Source organism: Hyla sarda, chromosome 13 (genome assembly GCF_029499605.1).
Source record: "Hyla sarda isolate aHylSar1 chromosome 13, aHylSar1.hap1, whole genome shotgun sequence".
Taxonomy (NCBI): domain Eukaryota; kingdom Metazoa; phylum Chordata; class Amphibia; order Anura; family Hylidae; genus Hyla; species Hyla sarda.
Window position 1 is genome coordinate 24,784,605 of NC_079201.1, and position 15,768 is coordinate 24,800,372.

At 45.4% G+C, this 15,768-nt stretch overlaps 1 protein-coding gene across 47 annotated transcripts in view; it reads left to right on the top strand.

Annotated features, from left to right (window-relative positions):
- Window positions 1–15,768, top strand: part of LOC130297737 (general transcription factor II-I repeat domain-containing protein 2-like) — a 1,987,867-nt gene that overhangs the window by 285,308 nt on the left and 1,686,791 nt on the right. For all 47 annotated transcript variants that reach the window (XM_056550554.1, XM_056550557.1, XM_056550548.1 and 44 more), the window contains one exon: window positions 8,780–8,814. The gene's annotated coding sequence lies outside the window, so the exon portion shown is untranslated. The remainder of the gene's footprint in view (window positions 1–8,779; window positions 8,815–15,768) is intronic.

Genomic DNA, 15,768 nt, shown 5'->3' on the forward strand with positions numbered 1-15,768 from the left:
GCTGCACGCAGAAGAACGCCGTGAGCGCTCCGGGGAGGAGCAGGGACCCGGAGCGCTCGGCGTAACAGTACCCCCCCTTTGGTTTCCCCCTCTTTTTGGAACCCAGGAATCTGCGGACAAGCTCTTTGTCCAAAATGTTGGCCTCAGGTTCCCAGGATCTCTCTTCTGGACCACAATTCTCCCAATCAATTAAAAAAATCTTTTACTTCGGACGATCTTGGAGGCGAGGATCTCCTTGACAGAGAAGACATCAGAGGAGCCAGAAACAGGAGCAGAAACAGTGACCTTGGGAGAATAATGGTTAAGTATAAGAGGTTTGAGAAGAGATACATGGAAAGAGTTAGGAATACGAAGAGAAGAAGGAAGGCGGAGTTTGTAGGAGACAGAATTGATTTGGTATTTGATTTTAAATGGCCCGAGGTAACGAGGACCCAACTTGTAGCTAGGGACACAAAACCGTATGTATTTGGCAGAGAGCCACACTTTGTCACCAGGGACAAAGACAGGAGGAATTCTTCTCTTTTTATCCGCATGTCTCATCATAGGAGAAGAGGCCAGTAAGAGCGACTTTTGAGTCTCCTTCCAGATAGCGGAGAAGTCCCGGGTTACTTCATCCGCGGCAGAAACTCCAGAAGAAGTGGGAATGGGGAGGGGGGGGGCAGCGGGTGACGGCCGTACACCACAAAAAAATTGAGATTTGGCGGAAGAGTCAGAATTTTTGAAATTGTACGAGAATTCAGCCCAAGGCAGAAGGTCGACCCAATCATCTTGGCGGGAGGAGACAAAATGTCGCAAGTAGTCACCAAGAATCTGGTTCACTCTTTCCACTTGTCCATTGGATTGGGGGTGATAGGAGAAAGAGAAATTTAATTTGATCTTTAATTGATTACAGAGAGCTCTCCAAAATTTTTACACAAATTGAACGCCTCTATCCGAGACGATATGCGTGGGAAGCCCGTGAAGACGAAAAATCTGCAGAAAAAATTGCTTCACCAACTGTGGCGCAGAAGGAAGGTCAGGAAGCGGAATAAAATTAGCCATTTTGGAAAAACGATCAATGACCACCCAGATGACAGTGTTGCCATGGGATAAAGGAAGTGATGAAGTCCATGGCAATGTGGGACCAAGGTTGTTCAGGCACCGGCAGAGTAAGGAGAAGACCTGTAGGCTTCTGGCGTGGGGTCTTGTCACGTGCACACACTGTACAGGCTCGTACGAAATCGGTCACATCCTTTTCCAGGGAGTACTACCAATAGTGTCTGGCAATCAACTGTATAGATTTTTTGATTCCAGCGTGACCAGCCAGAAGGGAGGAATGGCCCCATTTGAGGATCCGGAGGCGAGGACGTGGAGGAACATAAGTTTTTCCTGGAGGGATAGGCACCAGAAAAGCAAAAGAGATCAGACACTCAGGAGGGATAATGTGCTGAGAAAGGGTCTCGGCTTCTGAGGCATCGGTGGTACGAGATAGAGAATCAGCCCTGACATTCTTGTCTGCGGGACGAAAATGGATTTGAAAGTTGAAACGGGCAAAAAACGACCATCTAGCCTGGCGAGGATTTAGCCGCTGGGCGGATTGAAGATAAGACACATTTTTGTGATCTGTATAGATTGTGATGGGATGAAGGGATCCTTCCAGAAGATGTCTCCATTCCTCAAGTGCCAACTTAATAGCCAATAGTTCACGGTCTCCAATGGAATAGTTTTTTTCAGGAGGAGAAAAGGTTTTGGAGAAAAATCCGCAAGTGACATTTTTTCCTTTAGCGGATTTTTGTAGGAGAACAGCTCCGGCTCCAACTGAGGAGGCGTCAACCTCGAGCAATAAGGGCTTCTGAGGATCTGGTCTGGACAAGACTGGAGCAGAGGAGAAGGCGGCTTTGAGGTGGTTAAAGGCTTCTTCCGCCTGTGGCGACCAGGATTTCGGATTAGCATTTTTCTTAGTCAGTGCTACAATAAGAGCAACGATGGTGGAGAAGTGGGAAATAAATTGACGATAATAATTAGCAAATCCGAGAAATCTTTGGATAGCTCGTAGGCCAGTGGGACGAGGCCAATCAACTACCGCAGATAGCTTATCAGTGTCCATTTGAAGACCGACCGGGCAAAATGTATCCCAGGAAGGGAAGTCTGCTGCGTTCAAATAGGCATTTCTCAATTTTGGCGTAAAGTTGATTTTGGTGTAGTCGCAGAAGCACTTGACGGACATGAAGGCGGTGTTCCTCTAGGTTGGAGGAAAAAATGAGAATGTCATCAAGATAGACTACCACACAGGAATATAGCATGTCCCGAAAAATCTCATTAACAAAGTCCTGAAAGACTGCTGGGGCGTTGCTAAGTCCAAAGGGCATGACTAGGTATTCAAAGTGACCATCTCTGGTATTGAAGGCGGTTTTCCATTCATCACCTGCTCGAATACAGATGAGGTAATATGCGCCCCTTAGATCAAGTTTGGTGAAAATCTTAGCTCCACGCAGTCGGTCAAAGAGTTCGGAGATGAGAGGCAGAGGATAGCAATTTTTTTTCTGTAATTTTATTAAGACCGCGGTAGTCAATACAGGGGCGTAGAGATCTATCTTTTTTAGCAACGAAGAAAAATCCGGCCTAGACTGGAGAAGAAGATTTCCGGATAAAACCTCTTTTGAGGTTTTCCTGTATGTACTCTGTCATGTCCAGGGCAGAAAGTGGGTAAATCCTACCATGGGGCAGTGTGGTACCAGGGAGCAAGTCGATAGGGCAGTCACAGGGTCTATGTGGAGGTAAGACCTCTGCTTGCTTTTTACAAAAGATGTCTGAAAAGTCCTGATAGGCCTTAGGAAGACCTGGCAATGGAGTAGCCATGGAGACTTGGCAGGAAGGAACTGAGTGGAGACATCACATGTGGCAAGAAGTTCCCCAACTCTTAATGTCCCTGATGGCCCAGTCGAGGGTAGGCGAATGACGTTGGAGCCAGGGCAAGCCCAGAAGAATTTCAGAAGTGCAGTTGGGTAGCACAAAAAATTCAATATGTTCATGATGGTGAACTCCAACACTCATGAGTAGCGGTTGAGTGCGGTAACGCACGGTGCAGACCAGTCTCTCTCCATTTACGGAAAAAAAGAGAGGTTTGACAAGACGGGTAACTGGAATATTGAATCTGTTGATTAGGGAGGCTTCAATGAAACTTCCTGCTGAACCGGAGACCAAGAAGGCCACAGCGGGAAAGAAAGTATTAGCGGGTATGGCAATCCTTACAGGTCTAGTCAGTCGGGGAGAGGAAGAATTCACACCTAGCAACGCCTCTCCTACGTTAACTAGGTGCGAGCGTTTCCCTGACGCGGAGGACGAATGGTACAGTCCTTTAGGAAATGTTCGGTACTAGCACAGTACAGGCACAGGTTTTCGTTCCTATGGTGAGTCCTCTCTTGTTGGGTCAGGCGAGACCGATCCACTTGCATAGCCTCCTCGGCGGAAGGCACAGGAACAGATTGCAAAGGACACTGAAAAAGAGAGAGATGCCAGGGGAGGAAACCGCCTGGTGCGAACAAGATCCTTTTCCTGATAAAGCTCCTGGCATCTTTCAGAGAAACGCATGTCGATGCGGGTGGCCAAATGGATGAGTTCAGACAGGGTAGCAGGAATTTCTCGTGCGGCCAGAACATCTTTGATGTGACTGGATAAGCTTTTTTTGAAGGTCGCGCAGAGGGCCTCATTATTCCAGGATAGCTCAGAGGCAAGGGTGCGGAACTGGATGGCGTATTCGCCCACTGAAGAACTCCCTTGGACAAGATTCAATAGGGCTGTCTCGGCTGAGGAAGCCCGGGCTGGCTCCTCAAAGACACTGCGTACTTCTGAGAAGAAGGACTGGATAGTAGCAGTGGCAGGATCGTTGCGGTCCCAGAGCGGTGTGGCCCAGGACAAGGCCTTTCCAGACAGCAGGCTGACCACGAACGCCACTTAGACCGTTCTGTGTGAAATTGGTCTGACATCATCTCCAGGTGAAGGGAACACTGGGACAGGAACCCACGGCACAGTTTAGAGTCCCCATCAAACTTGTCTGGTAGGGACAGCCAGAATCTGGGAGCGGCCACTCGCTGCGGAGGAGATGCAGGAGCTGGCGGAGGAGATGGTTGCTGTTGTTGAGGCAGAAGCTGTTGCAGCATAGCGGTCAACTGAGTCAGCTGTTGTCCTTGTAGTGCGATCTGCTGTGATTGCTGGGTGACCACGGAGGCTAGGTCAGCGACACTGGGCAGCGGGACCTCAGCGGGATCCATGGCCGGATCTACTGTCTGGGTCCGGAGTGGTATGCTGGGATGACACAGGTAGTGGATCCTCTGTGTCAGTGAGGTGATGGCGTGGGCCGCACCAGGGGAACGGAATCTAAGGGGTTACTGGTTTTCACCAGAGCCCGCCACAAAGCGGGATGGACTTGCTGCGGCAGGTAACCCCCAGGTCGTTCCACCCAATAGCGACTCAACCTCACTGACTGCGCGCGGGGACAGGACAGCAGGAGGACGGGGCAGGTGAGGTGATTGGGATGCGACCCGCGAGCGGGCGCGTCCCGCTACGCGGATCGCATCCCCGCCGGTGATAACAGTGCAACGCTCCCGGTCAGCGGGTCTGACCAGGCCGCTGCACGCAGAAGAACGCCGCGAGCGCTCCGGGGAGGAGCAGGGACCGTAACACCTCCTCTGTAATCTATTTATTAGATTGTGTTTGCGGAAAACAATACGTTGGGCGGACCATACAGCCACTGCGCAATCGCCTGAATAAACATAGGCAAAATATCAGGAATAATTTCATGCTTCACAGCGTATCCAGGCATTGCGCCATTTCTCATCCGGGTGGTGAGAATCTTATTACAGTCATGCCAATTGACCATATACCCAGCGACTCATCGGTTTGAAATATTGAAAAAGGAGGTCTTTTGGAGTGTACAAATTGGCCACTGTCTCTATGAGAGGACTCAATGTAATAGTTGAGACTAAGTGTGGCATTTATAACCATACCTTTGCCTATACCCATCCCCATAGGTATAGGCAGAGTTACCTTCCCCCCCTCTTTCCCATAGGTATAAGCAGGTACACCCCCCCTCTTTCCCATAGGTATATGCAGTTACACCCCCCCTCTTTCCCATAGGTATATGCAGTTACACCCCCCCTCATTCCCATAGGTATATGCAGTTACACCCCCCCCCTTTCCCATAGGTATATGCAGTTACACCCCCCCCTCATTCCCATAGGTATATGCAGATACACCCCCCCCCTTTCCCATAGGTATATGCAGTTACACCCCCCCTCATTCCCATAGGTATATGCAGATACACCCCCCCCCTTTCCCATAGGTATATGCAGTTACACCCCCCTCTTTCCCATATGTATATGTAGCTACACCCCCCGCCTCTTCCCCATAGGTATATGTAGAGTAACCCTCCCCTCCCCTTCCCCATAGGTATAAGCAGTTATACCCCCCCCTTTCCCATAGGTATATGCAGTTACACCCCCCTCTTTCCCATATGTATATGCAGCTACACCCCCCCCCTCTTCCCCTATAGGTATATGTAGAGTAACTCCCCCCCTCCACTTCCCCATAGGTATATGTAGACTAACCTCCCCCATAGGTATATGTAGAGTAACCCCCCCCCCCCCTCCCCTTCCCTATAGGTATAGGCAGAGTTGAGAAAAATAAAATAAAAAAAGGATGCTCACCTGATATCCTCAGCAACAGGGGCCCGCATCTTCTCCCCTCCACAGTACAGGCGCCGGATGAGTGATGTCACCGGCGCCTGTACTGCGTGCTGCGTGGGGGCGGAGGTAACATCTCCTCTGTGTAGCTGCAGATGCGGCTCACACAGTGGGGACGCCTTCTCTTGTATGTGCGTATATCGCGCATACAGGAGAAGGCACCGCTGTCTGCTGGGGATCTGGGCCGAGTTTCCCGGATCCTCAGTAGTGTTGGCGGCGGCGGTGGGTCAGTCCCCCCCTGGCACCCCCCTTGTGAGCCACTGCATAGGAGGTATATATTTAAGTATACATTTATACATGGGTGCTCAAAATGAACAAAACCATTAAGAACAAAACCATGAAAACATGATTTTCACACAAAAACATAATGAATATTTACTGCAAATCAGTGTGACTTCTGCTGTTGTCTTTCAGAGACCAGTTCAGAAATGTGCGGCTTTACCTTGGCAAGCTCCACTCTCATGTCATTTTCGCAACAATGGCAGTGTTCCCCCACATTAGGCAGTGTTCCCCCACATTAGGCAGGCAGTGTTCCCCCACATTAGGCAGGCAGTGTTCCCCCCACATTAGGCAGGCAGTGTTCCCCCACATTAGGCAGGCAGTGTTCCCCCACATTAGGCAGGCAGTGTTCCCCCACATTAGGCAGGGAATGTTCCCCCCACATTAGGCAGGCAGTGTTCCTCCAACATTAGGCAGGCAGTGTTCCCCCCCATTAGGCAGACAGTGTTCCCCCCACATTAGGCAGGCAGTGTCCCCCCCACATTAGGCAGGCAGTGTTCCCCCCACATTATGCGCAGGCAGTGTTCCCCCACATTAGGCAGTCAGTGTTCCCCCCACATTAGGCGCAGGCAGTGTTCCCCCAGCAGGCAGTGTTCCTCCCACATTATGTAGGCCAGTGGTCTTCAACCTGCAGACCTCCAGATGTTGCAAAACTACAACTCCCAGCATGCCCAGACATCCGTTGGCTGTCCGGGCATGCTGGGAGTTGTAGTTTTGCAACATCTGGAGGGCCACAGGTTGAAGACCACTGATGTAGGCAGTGTTCCCCCACAGACAGTGTTCCCCCCACATTAGGCAGGCAGTGTTCCCCCCACATTAGGCAGGCAGTGTTCCCCCCACATTAGGCAGGCAGTGTTCCCCCCACATTAGGCAGGCAGTGTTCCCCCCCCACATTAGGCAGGCAGTGTTCCCCCACATTAGGCAGGCAGTGTTCCCCCACATTAGGCAGGCAGTGTTCCCCCCACATTAGGCAGGCAGTGTTCCCCCCACATTAAGCAGAAGCAGGCATTGTTCCCCCACATTAGGCAGGCAGTGTTCCCCCCACATTAGGCAGGCAGTGTTCCCTCCACATTATGCACAGGCAGTGTTCCCCCACATTAGGCAGTCAGTGTTCCCCCCACATTAGGCGCAGGCAGTGTTCCCCCAGCAGGCAGTGTTCCCCCCCACATTAGGCAGGCAGTGTTCCCCCCACATTATGTAGGCCAGTGGTCTTCAACCTGCAGACCTCCAGATGTTGCAAAACTACAACTCCCAGCATGCCCGGACAGCCGTTGGCTGTCCGGGCATGCTGGGAGTTGTAGTTTTGCAACATCTGGAGGTCCACAGGTTGAAGACCACTGATGTAGGCAGTGTTCCCCCACAGACATACAGCCTCCAGCCATATACAGTGTATGGCTGGAGGCTGTATGCCTGTGTACTGCCCACTTCAGTGCTCCGACCACCGCTCCGGCTTTAGCAGTAGGTCTCGGGACCGGTGGTCGGAGCACCAAAGATGACGTGGCGCTGGTCACTTACCAAGCTGGCCAGCGCGCGTCTTCCTCTTTCTCTATCCTCGGGTCCTCGGCGCCTTCGTTTCCAGGGGCGCACGCATGGGACGTCATTGACGTCCCAGCGTGCGCTATGTCCCGGCGGTCCTGCGTTTTTAAACTTAACGCGGGGCCGCAGGGAGTTAATAGTGATGGGGAGGATTGCCGGGACAAACACCAGCTTTGCTCGGGGCCCCGGGCCAGCTCGGGGCCCCGGGCCAGCTCGGGGCCCCAAGCAATTGCTTGGTTTGCCTGTCCTGTTGCAACCTCCCCCGCCGAACCCCCGGGACTGACTCACCGAACCCCTGGGGTTTGATCGAACCCAGGTTAAGAACCACTGTCTTAGGGCATACTTGAGGTATACCCTAATATGGGCATTTACTGGTCAACTCTCAGGACCTTTTAGGTTATCCCAATGTTAAGGCTGGCAGTGGGACAATAAATGATGCCACTACTTTTGCCAGCACCGTGATCTGCATTAAGCACAGCACATTAATAATAAAAAGGATGGAGTTTTCTCCAAACCCAGCCATTCTTTCTTTTGTGAATAATCTGGACTATATTCACATCTATTTTGAGACTATCTAAGATTTTATCATATTTCATGGGAAGAATAGTGACCAATGCATTGCTATTCTTCATCAGCACAATGGAAGAATCCGACAGATACCATTTTAATGTGCCATTCTATGGAAAATTAATGACACAAATGTGAACTCTTAAAGTGGAAGTTAGCCCAAGTTCAAAATGTATCCCCTATCTACATATTAGGTAATAACTAGCTAATTGGTGTGGCTCCAAGTATTAGGGCCACCACCAATCATGAGAATAGAGGTTAATTTTCCCCTCAAACAAATAGAGCTGCAGCACACATGCACCGTCTGGGCTCCATTCATTTTTTTTATAGAGCTTCTCAGCTGTTCAGATGATAAAGAATGAGTAGAGTGTAGACCACGCATGTGCACCACCGCTCTATTAAGAGATGGTTGACCTTTGATTTCATGGTCATGGGGGTCCCAGAGGTTGGACCCCTACAGATCACCTATTTATCCCCTATCCTGGTGATTGGGGATAGCATTTGATCCTGAGATAACCCCTTTAACTGCATACTGATAAAAAAAGAACACTATGAATATATAAGACATCACAATTGTCATATAGTAGAAAGAGACCCTATTTTTAGTGTGGTTAAATATTGTATTTGTGTTAAAAATGTATCGTGCTGAAACTGTTTTTCCTCTGCTTTTCTTCCAGGTGTACAGGTATAGAAAAGCAGATCAACAGACTCAGTAAGTGCATAGTATTGCAGATAAGAAATTTGGAATATGTTACTTATCACAGTCACACAGTGTTGGCATAGGAGCAGCCCTATAGCTGTATGGTAATCTCAGGTCCATCATGCGGGCACTGACTATCCTTCACCAACTTATTTTCCTCATCTAATTTATTCCAAGCCTTTGGCCTGTGGTCAAGTGAAACATCAACTTATTAGGAGGGGTGAGGTGACAGAGGCTTCTCTAAGTTTTAATAAACATATATCTGATCCTGAGGACCTCAAAATGTTCTTTAGATAGAGCAGAACACATGGAATTCCAGGCTAAATATACTCTAGCACATGACCTGAGGTTTATTCTGCCCAACAGTTTGGACCACTGCCTGCGCTGAGCCATTTATAGACTTCAAATTTTGGTCCAGAATACATCACATGATTATTTTTGAGACCACAATCGAAGGAATAAGGTCTTTTCTAAATGCAAGACTTGAATTATGTAAATGGCATTGGTTTAACTTCATGCCCTAACAAACATCAATACGTTTTTGTGGGTTTATAATACATCGGCAGTGGTTCAGTCAGTGTGAAATTCGTATTATTTAAACCTTTTGTTTCTTCTCTGTGTAAAAAATATGGATCTTTCTAGATTGCTCTATAGAATTTCTGTTCATGCTATAATCCCATGCCCCCTAAAATAGGTTTTAAACTGGCCATACAGTACATATAAGACAATGGTCATAGAAATTAACAATTTTGGGCAACTGATAGTGCCTGTGCCTGTAAATTACATGCAATCGTTCGTCATAACAGAAAGTATAATCGGACATGGTAGCAGTAGCTGAGCGAAAGAAAACAGTGTATGGCTCAGTTGGCAGAATTAATTAGCAACGTTGCCCAATTACAAAGCTACTCTTACATAGCTGCTTTGTTTTTCCCATAAAAACAATAGTTGCACAATACACGAAATTGCTATTTTTTCTATATGAATTAGACAGAAATAATACTGAGATATATGGAAATACTATATAGGCCAACAAAAGGCCATATATGGAAATGCTATACAGTGGTCCCTCAACATACGATGGTAATTCGTTCCAAACGAGCCATCGTTTGTCGAATCCATCGTATGTTGAGGGATTCGTGCAATGTAAAGTATAGGAAGCTGTACTCACCTGTCCCCGTCGCTCGCGATGATGTCCCCACCGCTCCCAATGGTGACCCCGGGCCTCCGCTGGGCTCTCCGCTGTCTACTTTGGTCCTCCGCTGTCTTCTCCGGTCCTCTGCTGTCTTCTCCCGTCCTCTGCTGTCTTCCGCAAGGCCTTACTGGGCCTGCGTAGCGACGTCATTGCGCCACTGCGTACGCCATTCCTATTGGATGACGTGCGCAGCGTATTGACGTCATCGGAGACCAGCGCTGGACCCGGAGGGCACCCCGGAGCATCGTGGAGGGGTAAGTAATACTTACCGCACCACACGGGGAACATTAAGCTGCTATCCGGCAGCAGCTTAAGCATTTTGCGCTGCCGGATAGCACTTAATGCGATGGCCCCGACATTAAAAAGAATCGTATGTCAATGCTGACATCGACATGCGATGGCCTCTTAGAGGCCATCGTATGTCGATTTGATCATATGTTGGGGCCATCGTAGGTCGGGGGGTCACTGTATAGGCAAACAGTAGGCCATAGTCTTATAGTATTTATTAGGTTACATTCACATCACGTTTTTTACATACGGTTTCGTATCACACGACCGTATGTATTTTAATGCTCAATGCATTTTACATTGAGTACAATGTTATAAAAAACCGTATATGGTTTTTATAACATCATGAAAAAAAAAATCGCACAGACCTGTGCCAGAAACCATGGTAGACCTCGGTCTTGCAAACAGGAAAAAAAAACATTCAAGAACAAAAACAGCTGGATACATTTAGTTGTGTACGTATTTGTATGGGATGTCTTTGAGTATGTTTTTCGATTTAGATGCATACGGTTTTGATATGATTTTTCAAAATGTGTGAGAGAAAAACTGGAGATATTTCCCCACTGCAACTAAACACAGCTCAGATTTCCTATCTTTCTGAGCTCTGGTAAAGTGAAAGCTGAGCTGTGATTGGTTACTGTGGGCAAAATCTCTCCATTTTTTCTAGTGTGTTATATGCACCTTTTTGACACATTTATTATGTAAAATGGTGAATTTAGATAAGACAGACAAGTGGGCATGCTTAAAACAAAACAAATGTTTCTCAAGAAAGTTTATCATTGTGAGATATATATAAGTGGATATAAGTGGTGCACCTGGTTGGTGCACAATGCACCAAACTTCCCATTCTGCAAAATATAGATTACTTTCATTTTTATACCCTTGTGTATTTTCCCCCTTTGTTACAGTTTTCTAATGAATAAATGTTTTTAAATAAATATTTTTATATTCGTGTCAGCTGAGCATGCGCCATACATGGTGGGTAAAAATATGTTCCCTTATCTATGCTGTAGGCAAATATGTGGCACACTAGACAAATAGGTGTTACACCAGTGAGTCTGTGGACACATTTGTCCCACAAAAAAACACATTAAGTTTAAAAAACCACATACAGTGATCCCTCAACTTACAATGCTCTTTTCTGGACAATTGTAACTTGAAACCAGACTCAACATACAATGCTACAGACAGTCCAGATCTGCGAAACATGTCAATGGCTGGAAGAAACAACCAATCAGAATAGTAAAACCCCTGTATTACTAAAGTGCATGCACTGGTTGTCTAGTAGGGGCTCCCTACAGTACAGGGAGGTATTACATGTTCCATACTACTCTTTACCTCTGCCACAGTTAGCTGCTTTTTTGGACACCAGGTAAGGGCGGCTCCATTTTACTTTTTTAGGACATTTCGTGTACTATACAGGACCGTGTAGAAGCTCCTGTCCTCTACATAGACATTGATTTACAGCTTCCAGCAGCTTTCTTTTATATTTAAGGACTTGCTTTATCTATATTAGTTATCTACTTATATTTGTTTAATACTCACTTTTACCTATTTTGGATGACATTTTGGTGGGTTCAGAACCAATTACCAGGTTTCCATAGAGTTATGGTCTCAACATACAATGGTTTCAACATACAATGGTCTTCCTGGAACCAATTAATATTGTAACTTTAGGGACCATTGTACACTGGACCATGTGACCCACTAGTATAATGTAACCTTTGTAACATGTTTAACATTTGATGGTTCATAATTCACAGAAGACAAACCTGTTTTAAAATGAGTAAATCTAGGCGATGGTGCATAGTGTCAATTCAATGTATTGACCTAGGATTTTTCCAAATCCTGAAAAATTGTATCTTTGAAAGCTGTCTGCTAGCTTTCCTATGAATGTCAAATAAGTGGTCAGACGATAAGTTGCCCTGAAGACACAAAAGGAAATTCGGAAATACCCCAGCATTGGTTTGTTTAAAAATTCAAGCTACCACTTTACAAGAATAATAATCGCACCCCAAATATAATTGGAGTTCACATTACTTAGAATGAAAAAATAAATAGTAACTGGAGGACAGATAAGGGAAGAGGTGTTATCTGCTAATGGGGTTCAGAGATCTAACTTGTAAACCTATTGGGAAGGGTCTTAGTACTATGACAGATTTATCTGCTTGACTACTTATAGCAACTGGAAAGGAAGCAAAAGGATGATGTGGATTTAATATTTAAGGGCAGTGAGTGTCCAAGTGATATTTGGTTTCCACTCCAAAGTCATAAAATCAGGATTTAGCCTAAGTGAAATATTAATCAAAAGGCATTAATGTTAATCTATTAGACTGAATCAGCATGTTTTGTTTCCTATATATTTACTGATGTATTTAGATTTATGGTGCAAATCTACTAGATAGATATAGATATCTGCATATCTACATTAAAGTTGTGTATATTGGTCAAGTAGGGGTGGTGGTAAGTTGTTTGTAAAGGTGAGAGGACTTGTGGTACCCACTGAGTTGTGCTCTAAATAACAGCAGGGGTAAACTGCAAATCAACTGGGATAAATACATGGTTTACCCCCTGATGTTATTCTGTACAGTTCATTAAGTGGCGATAAACTGTAAACACTAGGATAAAGTGAAAACATTACTCACTCTAAGTTAAAATTTGAAATGCATTTTATTTGTTCTAAGTCAATTCGTTCATCTTTAATGTTACAGAAAATTTTAATTCATCCAAATCTGAATTTTGTGCAGTCTGCTATGGGCAAATCTATACAGAAGCATGGACTCCTGTCAGAGACTTAAAACCCTGCTCCTTTACATAAACTGTCTCTGCAGTCCTAATGCAAAAGTGTCAAGGGCAACTAAGGAAAGGGAGAGTTAAAGGGGTTATCCACCATAAGGTGATTTTAGTACTGGACCTGTGCTTGTGTTTGGGTTAAATGGCTATGTAGTAAGATTACCATAAAGCTGTGGCTTTCTTTTTTGTGAACTGGCTTTTTCCTGTTGGAGTTTTCTCTTTTACTACAAATCCCATAATGCCACTTTTCTCCCTCCCACATATCAGCCACCCCACCCATTGAACCAAAAATTAGCTGAATCCCATACAAAAGACCAGTGCTTTCTAACCAGGGTACCTCCAGCTGTTGCAAATTCACTGTGGACGCTCCACCCATTGAAGCAGAACAGGCTCCCTGTCATCACCTGACTAGTAAGGAAGTGTCGGCCACACTGCATCCTGGGAATACCTGAGACAGGAGTCATTTTGTATGCTGTTAAAAATGAACATCCAGAGCAAAGATCACATAAGAATGCGAGACCAGCCATTAGAGACAGGTACAGACACTATATTATGAACTGCACTAACTTTACAGCCCCTGTCGCATAGTCAAATAAAAAAAAATCCTTGAATACCCCTTTAAGGGCACCAAGGTACCTTCCTGATAGCAATAATACATTCTATAAATTTTGTTTCGTCTGAACTTCTTTGCTTAACATTCCAGGACATCTTATTTGAAGCTGGCATAGGTGATGGCAGCTACACATTGGAATAAGCTGTGAATTGTGGACTAGCCGCAACATGTAACTGGAAGTTTCACTGCAGGGAAGTAGGAGGTAAAAGGTTCTTGGGGACAGAAGTATTTGGGTTGTTGATAGAGCTGTTGGTGGTGGCTCCTTTTTACCTACAAACTTCTTCACCTTTTACACCACTGTAAGAAGATCCATCCATGGAATGAAACCTCCTTTCAGTGCATTAAGGCTGTTAAAAACCACAATGTACTTTAGCTGTTGCTCAGTAGTCTATCAAGACTTCATTTTTATTATGCAGACTATTATACAAGCTTACTGTGTTGCTTTTGTGTGAGTTAAGATTTACAATATGTTCCCTTCCTCTAATCATTTAGGAAAATATATGATTTAATTGGATTTGTTAAGCGCAGCTCTCCAGTTACTTGAGACTACACTAGAGAATTTGTGTTAAAGTAAATTTAATTTCTCAGATTATAAACCAGAAAAAGCAAAATGACTTGAACAGCTCATAAAGTTAATTGTATTTATTGTTCTCTCTTTATTTTTATTGGTTACAAGATTTTTGTATGTTTTAATACTATGTGAATTAGTGTATTTACAATTTCCTTTTGTTCAGTGTATACTAAAGCCATTGCTAGTTTGGGAAGAAAATTAAAAAAATTATTTTTTTCAGAATTTATCATCTCACAATATCTAGATATGATGGGCCAAGAGGAACGGAATACATTACACAACTGTACTGATCTTGTGATTGGTCTTATCTGACTTTGGGAAATTTAAAATCCCAGTTGGTCTTAGGAGGTTTATATTTTTACTTTATAATATCTCTCATACATCGTAAAAGTTAAAAAAAATATATGACCATAAAACAGGAATAAAAAACTGACATATTTTTAATCTAATAATGTCTTCTATAAAAGCTTCTAAAAAAGCAGCCATCAGTGTATACACTATGGAATCATGGGCATTTTTATGATCAATGTGGGCACTGATGGCCACTTTTTCACAAACTTTTATAGACCACATTATTACATTAAAAACACCACCATTTTTTATACCTATTTTACAACCATATTTTCATATTGATTTTACAATGTGTGAACCGAGCCTAAGAATTAATTAATAATAGCGCTAATGTCGACTGTTACTTAATTGGCCAAGTTTCAGGACTCTAAGTGAGGCCTGAATTCAGTCAGACCAATAGAGACTTGTTATATTTTTCCTTTCTGGCCTTTACTCACATAGGCTTGTGGAGGAGAAAGAGTTAACATATAAGCTTTTCCCAACTACTTACCTTAAATGTTCATTGTTGTTTTAAACACCTTTTCTCAGTTTGATAGCTTATGGGATCTGTAACTTATCTGCAAATCACTTCATTTACCAAATGTGACTAACAAAAAAACTGTAAAGCCTTAGCAACTAGACATCTTACTTCCCCTGCTCTCCCCTGCCTTTTGTTAAAGGAATTCCATCTCTAGCAGCAAAGAGATCAGAATCACAGGAAGCAGGGTGGGGCTCAGCAAGTACAGTAACCCCCCGACCTACGATGGCCCCGATATATGATAAAATCGACATACGATGGCCTCTCAGAAGCCATCGCATGTCGATGTCAGCATCGACATACGATGCTTTTATATGTCGGGGCCATCGCATTAACTGCTATCCGACACCGCAAAATGCTTAAGCTGCTGTCGGATAGCACTTTAAGCATCCCTGGCAGGTTCGCTCACCTATTCCCGCTTCTCCGGGTCCACTTCGCGATCCTCCAGTGTCTTGCGCATCTTCTCCAGGGTCCGGGCCTCGCTTTCTGGCGTCGTTATTACGTCACTACGCACGCCGCGCCGGCGCAGCAGCGTAATAACGTCACCAGAAAGCGAGGCCCGGACCCTGCAGAAGATGCGGAAGAAGCTGGAGGATCGCGAAAAAGACACCGGAGCAGCGGGACAGCATCGGGAGCCCCTG